The 14,816-nt window shown below is 41.8% G+C and overlaps 1 protein-coding gene across 3 annotated transcripts in view; it reads left to right on the forward strand.

Moving 5' to 3' along the window:
* The first annotated feature begins 435 nt into the window (after positions 1-435).
* The window catches only part of LOC128685852 (uncharacterized), a 106,846-nt gene continuing 92,465 nt past the window's right edge, over positions 436-14,816 (forward strand). Inside the window, exon 1 of one of the 3 annotated variants that reach the window (XM_070089525.1) lies at positions 436-678. The gene's annotated coding sequence lies outside the window, so the exon portion shown is untranslated. The remainder of the gene's footprint in view (positions 679-14,816) is intronic. The other 2 variants (XM_070089523.1, XM_070089524.1) reach the window with 2 other exon arrangements.

Consider the following 14,816-nt stretch of genomic DNA (forward strand, 5'->3'; position numbering starts at 1 on the left):
TGTTGTCCTGAAGTTGTCTAGAATATGGTGCTACTTAAATTTAATTTAAATCTTCTTTAATACACATATAGCTATTTAGGCACACATAAAGTATATATATTGTCAAACGTCTGGCAGAGATGAAGGTAGCAGGTCCACTATGTTGTTGGTGACACAACTAAGTTTGTTAAGAACAAGAAGAAGACGGATTATGTAGGCATTAGTCACACTACAGATTATAGTGAATTTATTATTATATTTCATTGGATAATTGTAGTTAATCATTCAGGAAATTATTTTTATATTATACGCTTTATAAGATAAGCTATTTTTTATTTTCACATCTAGTATATTAGAATGTACAGTTTATTAAATGTTTGCATTGGCCTTTATACTATAGTGCGGTATGATAATATGGGCAGAACACTAATGTTTACTGTCAGCTGTCAAGGTCAACACTACTGCTGAGTCCGTCACACAGTTTACTGATAACACTGCCAACATTTGGTTGTTTTAACTTGTGAACCAGTGTAGTGTAAAGTGTAATCTTGAATAAGAAAGTAATTTACTTACCACAGAAGCTCAACATAGTGAGTAATTGGGGAAAAAATATGGAGGCAGAGCCCCATGACTGTGTGTTAACAGTTATGAGATCTATGAGGAGGCAGAACCCCGCCCTCCCAGTCTCAGTGTTACAGTGTTAGTGTGATTTATGTACTACTACTACTGCTGCTACTACTACTACTACTACTACTACTACTACTACTACTACTACTACTACTACTACTACTACTACTACTACTACTACTACTGCTACTACTATTACTACTACTACTACTACTACTACTGCTGCTGCTACTACTACTACTACTACTACTACTACTACTACTACTACTACTGCTACTACTACTACTACTACTACTACTACTACTATTACTACTACTACTAATACTGCTCCCACTTCTTTCTCAGCCCACTTACGTATTGTCTTTAGTCCTCTATTTATCTTACCTTAGTTTTGACTTGACAGGGGTCCAGAGTGGGCTAAACATCGTCATAGCCTTCCTCTTCTAGGTGCGAGATTTTAGGGAATTATTGCAACAATGGTATTGTGACGGTTTATTTTTCAGACAGAAAAAACGTCATGAACTCTGTATAAGGCAGACTACCCCAACAGAACCATAACAACATGGAATTAGTCATTTAAACTTATTTTAAAGTATTAAGAGAAGGTAATTGCCCATGGTCTGGTGGCAAAATCTCTCACCTCACACACTGAGGGTCCAGGTTCGATTCTTGGCAAGGGTGAAAACATTGGGCGTGTCTCCTTACACCGGTTGTGGGTCGCATCCTGGGACAAAACTGACCTAATTTACCCGAAATGCTCAACATGACAAGGGACTTTCTATATAGATAGTAGTATATCATTGATGTCAGCTAGACCTGTATATCTTGTACTTGTACCAATTTTTTTATTTTTGGTGTACATTTAGAGGTTCATATGTAGAAGAATGTGACAAAGTTTCAGTATGATTGGCCAACAAACAACAGAGAAAAAAATATTTAATGATTTTTCATATATGGCAGCAAGGTATGGCAAAATGGCACTTCGAGTGGCACTTCCGACAATCCCAACCGTTAGAATACATCTGACACTAATTTCGGCGGGACATGTTTTATCTAATATGTCTTATTATCATGGAAAAAAAAAATACTTTTGATAGACTTTTTGGCATTCACCAAAATATCTGCCTTTTACCTCCCACAAAATCAAAAATATTTGATATATTCCAAAAAAAGAAGCCTCACATTTTCAAACACTTTGTTTTATATTGTCAGTGAAAATCATTTCAATACAATAATTAATAATGGTGTACATTAGCGAAATATGTGAAAAAGTTACTTCCGAGATATAGGCCTAGAACGCCGGCAGGCCTACCGTCTCAAAAAAAATTTTTTTTGCACGGAAATCGCGTTTTTTTCGGTGTATTTCTTAGTAAACTGATGTTCTAGTGCAGTTATCCTCTTCAAAATACCGTTTTCTATCACTCACATACCAAACAATAGAACAAGGAGACGAGGAGTAACTTATTTATATCGAAATATTGCTGGTGGACTCTCGTTACCATACCTGATATAAATGACTATAATTTCTTGTAGAAACGTCTTAGAACATTGATTCTTGTACCATTGTGTTGCCAAAGAGTTAAGCTATTTTTCGGTATATATAAATCAATTTCCATAATTTTTCGATTTTTGGTTGAGCGCGCGCGGAAATTGCCCACGTACCGCCTTAAGCTTTCCGTGCTCCTAACATCATAATGCAACTTCTCAGCTGACTCAAGCTTAATGTACTTATGCATTTTAGGATATTGCTTTCTTTGAAAAGTTTCAATTAGATTTAGACCGTTTATGTCCTATCATACAATTTTTAATGAAGAAATTTCAATTTTAGCTTCCTGATGACTTATGGATGTCGCTTCTGATTACTTACAAAATTTTAACGATATATAACTGCATTATCAAATTATGCTGCACTCTGCACTTTTCAGATTCCGTACACTGAGGCACAAGGGGCTGGGGTTGTGGAATCCGGGGATAATTTCTTGAGATCACACAGTGACTAAAATACTTTTAGTTAATTAAAGCTATTAGAGTAATGTATATATGTTTATTTTTTATTTTTAATTTCAGGAATTAAGAATGTGTATTTTTCTAGTTTTTGGTATTTTTCATCAAAGTTGAAAAAACTTTAAAATTTACATATAATGATAATGTTAGTTAATTCAGTATAATAATGTAGATTGTTTGCTCAAGTTCTCAATTACAATTGTAGATTTTGAATTTCTAGTTATTACAATAAAGGACTTCTTTTTTTAATTTTTTCAAAATTTTTAAAGCCATAAATTAATAAGTTTTATGTTTAATATAACTGGAAATTATTCAGACTTATTTTGTAATTGGTTTCTGCATTTTTACTCCAGTTTCTAAACAGATGACAGAAGGGAAACTTTTCGTTGCTCTGGAAGGGAGTTCCAAATGTAAAGGCCGTTTATTTACACGGTGTTGTTATATAGGTTGAGTCGAACACACCGTATAGTAAGTAAGTAAATTTATTCAGGTATACACAATACAGTTACATAGAATTATCATACATAGCAGCATATGTGTAGAGAACCTGGGATAACCCAAAAAAGTCAGACAGAGTGACTTATTTCCATTGGGGTCCTTTTACATTATTATTATAATATAAAGGTTATAATATTTTCTTATTATTCTATATCAAAGAGGTACTTGTTTCTTGTATTGTCTGTGTGTCTTGTGGTACAGCTCTCCTGGAAGTGTCGGAGCTCTCAGTTGAGGTTCCTTCTGAGTGTTCTGTACTTATATAATGTATGTTAAGTTGAGACTTCTGGTTATTGGAGTTCGGCATTGTCTGGAACTTACACAGGTGATTATTCTGACAGCTGGTATTTGTTGGGTAACGATGGGATTTTGGTGATTTGCTGTAGAAGATCCCCAAAATATAAATATCGTAAGTGAGAGTAGTACAGAGTGAGTAATTTTGTTCATAATACAAGCTAGCGTATTTCTGACAGAATACATACACTTTTGGGAATTTACTTAGAAGTGTTGGATGTGAGAATTGAATTTCATGTTGCACTCAAGGTGGATCTCTAAGAATTTTCTCCGTTTTGTCTTTCTGTATGTGAACTATATTTTTATATTGAAATTGGTATTTTTAGCTTAATTCCCAAACAACATGTGAGTCTTGTCAATACATTCATGTAAAAATGTTTACGAGAATGACACAAATTTTTGTGTCATCTGGTTTAAGTTCCTGTGAGGCATTTGTTAAGTCAGTGTTGTATATAAGGTATATAATAAGTCAGTGTTGTATATAAGGTATATAATAAGTAATAACCTTTATGTTTACAAGTACATGTACAAGGTATACAGACCATAGCTGACATCAATGACGTACTACAATATGTGGCTCTGGTGGTCTGGTGGCTAACACTCTCGCTTCACACGGCGAGGGCCTGGGTTCGGTTCCCAGCCAGAGTAGAAACATTTGGCGTGTTTCCACCTGTTGTCTATGTTTACCCATCAGTAAATTGGGTACCTGGGTGTTAGTCGACTGGTGTGGGTCGCATCCTGGGACACTGACCTAATTTGCCCGACAAAAATTCAATGTATTTCAAAGGACCTAAAATCTGGAACACCCTACCTGAAAACTCTAGAACTGCAGACACATTCATCACTTTCAAAACTACAGTTAGAAAACATCTTATCTCCCTGATACACCCCTTCAACTAACTACTTGATAACCACCTGGTGGTTCACAATTACACTCACTCACCCACTGACTATAAACACAGAAATACTAATCTTAACCTTAAAATAATGAATCCTAACTAGTCATAAGTTTGCCTATGATACTCCAATATAGACACTTTGTATTGTGCCAAAACAAAAGTATTCACATTGCTAAACTCACAAATTATAATGTAGTCAACTAGCCTTATTACCATAATCTGTAAGGATTTAATGTTAAGAATTAATCTAAGTCTGCCCGAAATGCCTAGCCATGCTAGGTGTCCTAGTGGCCCCCTCTGTAATTAGTATTTTATAACATGTAAACCACACAATACCCAAAACCTGTAAACCCCACATTGTAACCCTTATAGAGAATAAACTTGATTGATTGATTGATTGATTGACATGCTCAGCATAACTAGGGGCTTGCTATATAGTAATATGTCATTGATGTCAGCTATGGTCTGTATACCTTGTACATGTACTTGTAGTAAATGAAAGATAATATAATAATAATAATAATAATAATAATAATAATAATAATAATAATAATAATAATAATAATAATAATAACAGAAAGCCCCTTGTTATGCACAGCTCACACACCTTGGTGTGTGAGCTGTGTGCGCTAGCGATCGAGCTACGGGACATATAAGGGCCAAAGACACCATCCTGAGGCACCCATACGTTGATAGTTTGAGTTTACGAGGCAGTGTCCTTGAATATCACTGCTGGCATATGTTAGTAAGGTGAAAGCCTGCCTTCTGATACCATAATGCTTTAGTTTATGCAGTGCTTTTCTTAGATCAATAAAGAGGACCATTATGTTAGGGAAAGATTTGGTGATAACACATGCGTAGCTTTCTTATATCAGATTGGTGGGACACTCGTTTTATTTCTCCTTTGTTGTTAGTGCAATCCTTAGGGATGCTTCCTCTGCATAACTTGTTGAGTACAGAGTCAGTCTCGACAACTGCCACTGATGCATTACGTAATGAGAGTGCAAGGCGAAATGGAGGAGAAAGATATGCCAAGGACGAAGGGAAATGTTGAATTTATTTCCAGTATCAGCATTCATTAGCGTGGTCAGTACAATTTCTTTCCACGTAGCTGGTCATGGACAGGTCATAGACCGGTCATAGACCAGTCATGGACCGGTCATGACCGCGGCCTGGTCATGGACCGGGCAGCGAGGGCGTTGATCCCCGGAATACCCTCTAGGTATACCCCAGGTAACTATTTTACAAGAGTTTATCATCTGAAAAAGGAGACCCAGGTGTTCCATGTTTCTCATTCATCAATTTTTATTTACTACAGTCACAGAAACCCAAGGCAAGCGGAAACCAAGCCTGTGCACATACTATGCACTTGGTATCTGCTGGCATGGGAAATCTGGAAAAACAGATGGGACATGCAATTATGACCACCCTAGAAAATGCCATGCCCATATGACAACAGGAAAATGCAAACTCCCTTCCTGTAAGCTTTTTCACCCTGAAATGTGTACCTCTTCAGTACAGGAAAGACTGTGCTATAACTTAAATTGCCAGGCATACCATCTAAAGGGGACAAAAAGATACAAAACATCCAGGCCATGGGAAAACCTGGGTAGCCACAGCCACTCAAGAGGGAGAGGTTTTTTAGTGCCAGGAAGGAAAAAAAACTGGCAGGAAATGGCAGAAATCGTACACCAAATCCAGTCATTCCTGGAGTGGAACCACAGTCGATGGCCTCCACTCCAAACCAACAGATACAGATACTAATGCCGGAAAAAAAATCCCCCCCCAGTACCAACAATACCACCAGTCCGATAACATTCTTCTTTGCAAATATACAGGGTCTAAAGCCAGCAACAAACAACAAAATACCTTTCATCCGTGGACTGCTTGCAGAGGCAAAGGCAATGTTCGCGGCTTTCACTGAGACCCACATAAAGGATCACTTGGACAACGAAATATGGATCCCAGGTTACAACCTATACAGATGTGACAGAGTGAACAGGCAAAAGGGGGGGGGGGTTGGCCTGTACATTGCAGAGTCACTTGTTTGCACAGAACTGCTTAATGCCTCAAATGACGTAGTGGAAGTTTTAGCAGTAAAGGTCGAGAACCAAAACCTAGTCATTGTGGTAGTCTACAAGCCTCCGGATGCAACATCCCAGCAATTCCAGGAACAGCTGTTAAAAATTGACCACTGTCTGGAAAATCTTCCAGCTCCTGCACCCAACATCTTGCTCCTGGGGGATTTCAACTTAAGGCACCTAAAATGGAGGAATATAGCAAATAATATTGTTGCAGTAATAACACCAGGAGGCAGCTCTGATGAAAACTCACACTCACACGAGCTTTTAAATCTCTGCACAAAATTCAATTTAAACCAGCAAATAATAGAGCCTACTAGACTGGAGAATACACTAGACCTCATCTTCACTAACAATGATGATCTGATAAGAAATGTCACCATATCAAAAACAATATACTCAGATCACAACATAATTGAGGTTCAGACATGTATGCGTGGAGCCCCAGACCGACAAAATGAGACTAGTCACGAGGGAGCATTCACCAAATTCAACTTCAATAACAAAAACATAAAGTGGGACCAAGTAAACCAAGTCCTAACCGATATAAGCTGGGAAGATATACTAAGCAACACAGACCCAAACTTATGCCTAGAACAGATTAACGCGGTGGCACTCGATGTATGCACAAGGCTTATTCCTCTAAGAAAAAGGAGGAGTAGATGTAAAATAGAAAGAGACAGGCGCTCCCTTTACAGGCGACGGAAAAGAATAACAGAGCGGCTAAAAGAGGTCAATATATCTGAAATGCGCAGGGAGACACTGGTCAGAGAAATAGCAAGCATCGAACTTAAGCTAAAAGAATCCTTTAGGAGTCAGGAATCGCGGGAAGAACTAAAAGCCATAAATGAAATCGAAAGAAACCCAAAGTATTTCTTCTCCTATGCCAAATCAAAATCGAGAACAACGTCCAGTATTGGGCCCCTACTTAAACAAGATGGGTCCTACACAGATGACAGCAAGGAAATGAGTGAGCTACTCAAGTCCCAATATGACTCAGTTTTTAGCAAGCCGCTAACCAGACTGAGAGTCGAAGATCAAAATGAATTTTTTATGAGAGAGCCACAAAATTTGATTAACACAAGCCTATCCGATGTTATCCTGACGCCAAATGACTTCGAACAGGCGATAAATGACATGCCCATGCACTCTGCCCCAGGGCCAGACTCATGGAACTCTGTGTTCATCAAAAACTGCAAGAAGCCCCTATCACGAGCCTTTTCCATCCTATGGAGAGGGAGCATGGACACGGGGGTCGTCCCTCAGTTACTAAAAACAACAGACATAGCCCCACTCCACAAAGGGGGCAGTAAAGCAACAGCAAAGAACTACAGACCAATAGCACTAACATCCCATATCATAAAAATCTTTGAAAGGGTCCTAAGAAGCAAGATCACCACCCATCTAGAAACCCATCAGTTACACAACCCAGGGCAACATGAGTTTAGAACAGGTCGCTCCTGTCTGTCTCAACTACTGGATCACTACGACAAGGTCCTAAATGCACTAGAAGACAAAAAGAATGCAGATGTAATATATACAGACTTTGCAAAAGCCTTCGACAAGTGTGACCATGGCGTAATAGCGCACAAAATGCGCGCTAAAGGAATAACAGGAAAAGTCGGTCGATGGATCTATAATTTCCTCACTAACAGAACACAGAGAGTAGTCGTCAACAGAGTAAAGTCCGAGGCAGCTACGGTGAAAAGCTCTGTTCCACAAGGCACAGTACTAGCTCCCATCTTGTTCCTCATCCTCATATCCGACATAGACAAGGATGTCAGCCACAGCACCGTGTCTTCCTTTGCAGATGACACCCGAATCTGCATGACAGTGTCTTCCATTGCAGACACTGCAAGGCTCCAGGCGGACATCAACCAAATCTTTCAGTGGGCTGCAGAAAACAATATGAAGTTCAACGATGAGAAATTTCAATTACTCAGATATGGTAAACATGAGGAAATTAAATCTTCATCAGAGTACAAAACAAATTCTGGCCACAAAATAGAGCGAAACACCAACGTCAAAGACCTGGGAGTGATTATGTCGGAGGATCTCACCTTCAAGGACCATAACATTGTATCAATCGCAGCTGCTAGAAAAATGACAGGATGGATAATGAGAACCTTCAAAACTAGGGAGGCCAAGCCCATGATGACACTCTTCAGGTCACTTGTTCTATCTAGGCTGGAATATTGCTGCACTCTAACAGCACCTTTCAAGGCAGGTGAAATTGCCGACCTAGAAAATGTACAGAGAACTTTCACGGCGCGCATAACGGAGATAAAACACCTCAATTACTGGGAGCGCTTGAGGTTTCTAAACCTGTATTCCCTGGAACGCAGGAGGGAGAGATACATGATTATATACACCTGGAAAATCCTAGAGGGACTAGTACCGAACTTGCACACGAAAATCACTCACTACGAAAGCAAAAGACTTGGCAGACGATGCACCATCCCCCCAATGAAAAGCAGGGGTGTCACTAGCACGTTAAGAGACCATACAATAAGTGTCAGGGGCCCGAGACTGTTCAACTGCCTCCCAGCACACATAAGGGGGATTACCAACAGACCCCTGGCAGTCTTCAAGCTGGCACTGGACAAGCACCTAAAGTCAGTTCCTGATCAGCCGGGCTGTGGCTCGTACGTTGGTTTGCGTGCAGCCAGCAGCAACAGCCTGGTTGATCAGGCGCTGATCCACCAGGAGGCCTGGTCACAGACCGGGCCGCGGGGGCGTTGACCCCCGAAACTCTCTCCAGGTAAACTCCAGGAGAAACAGACAAACTGCCTAGGTATTTATTTTACCACTATTATTTCTGATATTCAATGACTGATCATTCATATTTAACATAAGTATCATAAAAACATATTATTAGTATGAATATTTAAATATTCACAGTAAACAATCGGAGAAAATTTTCTAACTGAACTTAATTAATTTCAATCTTAATTAATTATACTTTCCATTCCGTCATAAGAAATATTACACATGTTTCAGTCAGTCACTTCTAATATTACACATGTTTCAGTCAGTCACTTCTAATATTACACATGTTTCAGTCAGTCACTTCTAATATTACACATGTTTCAGTCAGTCACTTCTAATATTACACATGTTTCAGTCAGTCACTTCTAATATTACACATGTTTCAGTCAGTCACTTCTAATATTACACATGTTTCAGCCAGTTACTTGTAATGTTACACATGTTTCAGTCTGCCACTTGTATTATTACACATATTTCAGTCTGTCACTTGCAATATTACACATGTTTCAGTCAGTCACTCGTAATATTACAAATGTTTCAGTCAGTTACTTGTAATATTACACATGTTTCAGTCAGTCACTTGTAATATTACACATGTTTCAGTCTGCCACTTGTATTATTACACATATTTCAGTCTGTCACTTGTAATATTACACATGTTTCAGTCTGTCACTTGTAATATTACACATGTTTCAGTCTGTCACTTGTAATATTACACATGTTTCAGTCAGTCACTTGTAATATTACACATGTTTCAGTCTGCCACTTGTATTATTACACATATTTCAGTCTGTCACTTGTAATATTACACATGTTTCAGTCAGTCACTTGTAATATTACACATGTTTCAGTCTGTCACTTGTAATATTACACATGTCTCTGTCTGTCATTTGTAATATTACACATGTTTCAGTAAGTCACTTGTAATATTACACATGTTTCAGTCTGTCACTTGTAATATTACACATGTTTCAGTCTGTCACTTGTAATATTACGCATGTTTCAGTCTGTCACTTGTAATATTACACATGTTTCAACCAGTCACTTGTAATATTACACATGTTTCAGTCATTTGTTATATTACACATGTTTCAACCAGTCACTAGTAATATTACACATGTTTCAGTCAGTCACTTGTAATATTACACATGTTTCAGTCAGTCACTTGTAATATTACACATGCTTCAGTTAGTCACTTGTAATATTACACATGTATCAGTCAGTCACTTGTAATATTACACCTGTTTCAGTTAGTTGCTTGTAATATTACTCATGTTTCCATCAGTCACTTGTAATGTTAATGGGACTACAGCCCTGACAACAGTTTTGTGAAAATTTGTGTGGACTGCCTCCAAGTGAGTCGCCTACCCTGGCAAACTCTGTTGACACCGAGCTCTGAGGTGGGTACCTCAGCCTCACAAGTGGCTTATAGGACAGATGTTGCAAGAAACTCGCCTGCATGCACGTATTAAGGACTAACTTACTTGGTGTTGCAGCTTATATCCTGATCTTCAACTTCCCTAAGCTTAGCCTTAGCCCCTCTGGACTTCCCCTCAGAAACAACGTGCAACCGGGAGCCTTAATTCCTGCAATATTCAATCGTTATTAGTGACCTGCCTGCACCTCAGAAATTCCTATATCCAAGAGGGTATGTATCCCCTAGTATAACTATGCAGACACGGACACTAGCTTCCAGACTGCCTTGAGACACTGGTACTTACTGGGCATGCACTTCCTGTTGCACACCGGGCCCACAGATCAAACTCACTCACAATTCTCCCCAGACACTGGCCAGAAATCTACGAGATAAAGTGGAGATCTTGTCATACTGTATGGGCCTGCTGGAGGTCATCTATGGTACATCGAGGTGCCTCTACCAGATTTCCCCAGGTCTCAAATGTGAAGACAAGTGGGGGGATGCGCCGTCTGCTGATCACGGCACGTCTTGTCCAGTTGGTGTCTGTCTTAAGAAGAATGAGCTGGTCTCTCTTCCAGACCCTCGTCTCTTCCTTCAAACTAGGGCTGCCAGTTCTCCCTAGCTAACTTATCCTAGTGTTTGCCTACATTATCGGCCTATTACTACCTATGTTAAGGTCTTAGGTCTACATTATTATTATCTACAGTTGCTTTAGTAAACCTAATATTAATGTACTAACAGTTAAACTACCTACACCTTCCCTGAAGGGTAAATCTATAAATTAAATAAGCTTACCAACAATCCACGCCAACTAGAGAATGCTTTGTTTTGGGTGGGGTATAAGGGCCACCCAGCTCAGCCATTCCATTACGGCCATGCCGGATCTGTCCTGTGGAACTTTAGGGACCAAATAAGTTTCCACATCCTCCTGCCGGCGAATGTAGGCGCTAAGTCCAGATCAAGTCTGCCTCCCTCAGGCCCTCCCAGTGGGCACTGGACTTGAGCGCCGTTCGACGGGTCGTCTGGCATCTCAGCTCGATCAGCCTCTGGCCTAATTTCTCATGTCCTGGTCCCACCGTGTGGACCTCAAGAGGTAAAAGCCTGTTGATGGGTCTTATAGTCTCGACACTATTCATTCTCACCTTCACCATTCTCAACTGCCCAGCCTTGTCTGGGTGGGTCGACACTACCAGGCCAAGAGGCCAGTATGCCTGGGCACCTCGGATTCTACTAGCACCAGATCCCCTTCACTTAGCATCATCTTATTTGCCTCGGGGTCGGCACCATAGAAATGTTCCCGCAAGGTTGTCAAGTAATCCGTTCGCCACACCTGGTTACATTTGTCCAGGATGTTCACCAGTCTGTTGTGACTCCTGTGCAGTTCTTCATTGATGGGGGGACCATCTGACCCATAATAATCCAGCTCCTTGGAAGACTGACTCAAAATTGCGGGGAAGGGCTCAATCCTCCTTCCAAACAGCATGTGATTGGGGGTGAGAGCTTCCTGCTCGTCAATCCCATTTTGCACGTAGGTCAGAGGCCTGTTATTGACTCTTGCCTCTATCTCAGCTAACACTGTCCTCAGTTCATCAAAGCTCACTCTCCTGCCGTGCAAGACCTTCCGAGTGCACCCTTTGACTGCCCACCATACGTTCATAGAATCCCCCTTGCCAAGACGCCCTGGGAGCTATGAACCTCCATTCGCACTCTATTCTCTTCAGGTGTTCTCGTACTTCTCCGTTGTCCCTAAGATTCCTGAAAACTTTATCGGCTGCCCTAAAGCTTGTGCCATTGTCCGAGATAATCAATCGCAGGCATGAGACTGGCTGTAAACCTCCTGAACAACTTCACTAAAGTCTCTGTTGACATATCTTCTGCCAACTCCAAATGCACAGCTCGAGTAGTGGCACAAGTAAACAGGCAGACATATACTTTCTGAGGGCCCACCCTATCGTCTCCTGGGTTCTTCAATGTGATAGCCCCAGTATAATCTATTCCCACAGTCTCAAAGGGCCTGTCACTATGTACCCACTGCTGAGGCAGCTGTGGTGGACCTGGGTATGGTAGGGTCCTCCCATCGTACTGCCGGCAGACCGTGCAACTCTTTAGCACCCTTTTGATGGCAGCTCGACCCTTCAGTACCCAGTAATTCTGACGTAGGCAGGTGAGGGTATCTCCAAACCCCCCATGTAAGGTCCTCTGATGGGCATCTTGTATCAATAGCTCTGACGCCCATCCCTCCTTTCCCAGTAGCATTTGATGTTTGGCCCCATAGCTGAGCTCAGAGTTTTGTATTCCTCCCCTGCATCTTATTAGCCCCGCATGATCTAGGAACAATCCCAAAGAGTGAACCAATTTACTGTTCCCTGAGTCGTCGTTGGACACACATCCTGACGCCATAACCTGCTGCCTGGTCGCCAGTACTTCCAGCACTCCTGGAAACCTCTCCCTTTGGTACTGCCTTATCCAATATTCTCTGGGACCCACGAGAGATAACTGTCGACCTTGGCTTACCTTGTCATGCAGCTTCCTCACAAATTGAAATACCATTTCCGTGACTCCTATAAGTTTCCTCCAAGAGGAGTAGTGCCTGGGGTCAAATAATTGAGTGTCGGGTTCCCCCGCAAAGTGTACTATGCTGCTGGTTGTCTCCCCGAATTTCTGCTCTGGCCAGCAATCCCTTGCCGGTAACCAGTCTGGGCCTTTGAACCAAATCTCGCTTTTACTTAGCTTTTTGTGTGCCACCCCTCGGCTTATCAGGTCGGCTGGGTTTTGATCTGTAGGCACGTACAGAATTGTTGACGTTGACTGTAGTTCCCGTATCTCCTTTACTCGATTCCTGACATAGGGGAGCTTAGACCTGTCGTTCTGGACCCACCGTAAGGCCACCTCCGAGTCTGTCCATATATAGGTTCGTGTCACCCTCAGATTACTCAACACCTCCTCTACATACTTACCCAGTCTTGCTCCCAGCAACATCGCCGTGAGCTCTAGCTTTGGGATCGAGCAATCCTTCAGGGGTGTCACCTGCGCACGACTGGTGACCAGATTGACCTGGTCCCCGGCCACCAAATACGCTACTGCCCCATAGGCCCTGGAGGAGGCATCACAGAAGACGTGCAAGTCATAATCCCGCCCGGTGCACCCGATGGACCTGGGGAATGTGAACTCATGCAATTCTGCTAGATCTTTGCTAACCAGATCCCACTCCTGGCAGACCGTTTCTGGCAGTGGGTCATCCCAACCTAGGTTCAGCTCCCAGGTCTGTTGCACTAGCATCCTCCCTCGAATGGTGATGGGTGTCAACAAACCCAAAGGATCGAAGGCAGTCTGCACTTTGCTCAGCAAAGACCTCCTGGTCAGCTTCCCCTCCCCATCAGGTTTCCTCTTTTGCCTAAGTCTGTCTTCCTTGATTTCCCACTCCAATCCCAACACCGATGTTACCTCAGGTATTGAGTAGCCAGCACAGTCACGTTCCAACGTGCCCCGCAACGTTGGATTGTTTGTTACCCATTCTCTCAGTGGCATGTTAGCCGAGAGCATCTCCTGATTAGACTCTCGGTAAATGTCCATCAACAGCCTTTCATGTGAGGTGGTACCTTGCATGTTGTCTACATAAAATAGAGTCTTCAGTAATTCTTTAAGCGGGCTGTTACAGTTCACAAGGTGGTAGTCTATGGTAGCCTGTAATAAGAATGGTGAACCAGTGGCACCAAACAACATTGCCCTGAATCTGTAGGTATCATACCCTTGCTTGGGCACCTCCCTGTCAGTCAACCACAAGAACCTTGTGTAGTCCCTGTCTTGTGGCTGCAACGCAATACGTAGGAAGGCTTTGCTAATGTCTGCTGCATAGGCGTACTGTTCTGTCCTGAATCTCAACAACACATCTGCTAATTTCTGCGTCAGGGAGGGCCCTGTGAGCAGAAAGTCGTTCAACGATGGCTCTCGGGGACTCGCCTGCGAGCTGCAGTTGAAGACTACTCTGATGGGAGTGGTTACCGATTCCTTGGTGACTGCCATGTGTGGAAGATAATGGGTGTTTTTCCCAGGGCTGGCATTGGGCACTTTCTCAATGAACCCAAGGGCCAGCTGTTCCTTAATAATATCATCATATTTCCCCACCAGACCCTTCTTGGTCAGGCTGTTCACCAATGAATTCAACTGACCCCGTGCCTTCTTGAAATTAGTAGGCAGCGTTGGGTGTCCCGGTTTCCATGGGAGTCGCACCCAGTACTGTCCGTCCCTGAA

The sequence above is a fragment of the Cherax quadricarinatus genome, chromosome 28 (genome assembly GCF_038502225.1).
Source record: "Cherax quadricarinatus isolate ZL_2023a chromosome 28, ASM3850222v1, whole genome shotgun sequence".
NCBI lineage: Eukaryota > Metazoa > Arthropoda > Malacostraca > Decapoda > Parastacidae > Cherax > Cherax quadricarinatus.